Source organism: Trypanosoma theileri (assembly GCF_002087225.1).
Source record: "Trypanosoma theileri isolate Edinburgh chromosome Unknown TM35_Tth_16_V1, whole genome shotgun sequence".
In the NCBI taxonomy this organism is placed as follows: domain Eukaryota; phylum Euglenozoa; class Kinetoplastea; order Trypanosomatida; family Trypanosomatidae; genus Trypanosoma; species Trypanosoma theileri.
In genome coordinates, this window is record NW_021639858.1 from 245,858 (window position 1) to 246,287 (window position 430).

The following is a 430-nucleotide window of genomic DNA, read 5'->3' on the forward strand; positions in this document are numbered from 1 at the left end:
TATATATATATATATATATATATATAAATATATCCCTTTACATACACCATCAATAAATATCATCCATGACGATGACACCAAACGCACATACACACATTTACACAGAAACGCAGATTCACTGGCGTATATAGTGTCCCTCCACCACCAAATAAAAATTACAGTAATTTCTTTTTGTTGTTGTAGTTACCAATGATTCCATTTTTTTTTGTTGTTGTTTGTTGTTCCATTTCTGTTTGTTCTTCGTTTTCTTTTTCTTTTTTTATTTATTTTTCTTTAATGCTCTCGGTACTATTTCTTACTCCATTTCTCGCGTTGATCATATTTATTATTAGGGATATTCTTCTTCTTTTGCCTCTACCCCATTATTGGGAGAAAGAAAGAAAGAAAGAAAGAGAAATTATCTTTCTATACTCTTCTCACCCCGCCCTTC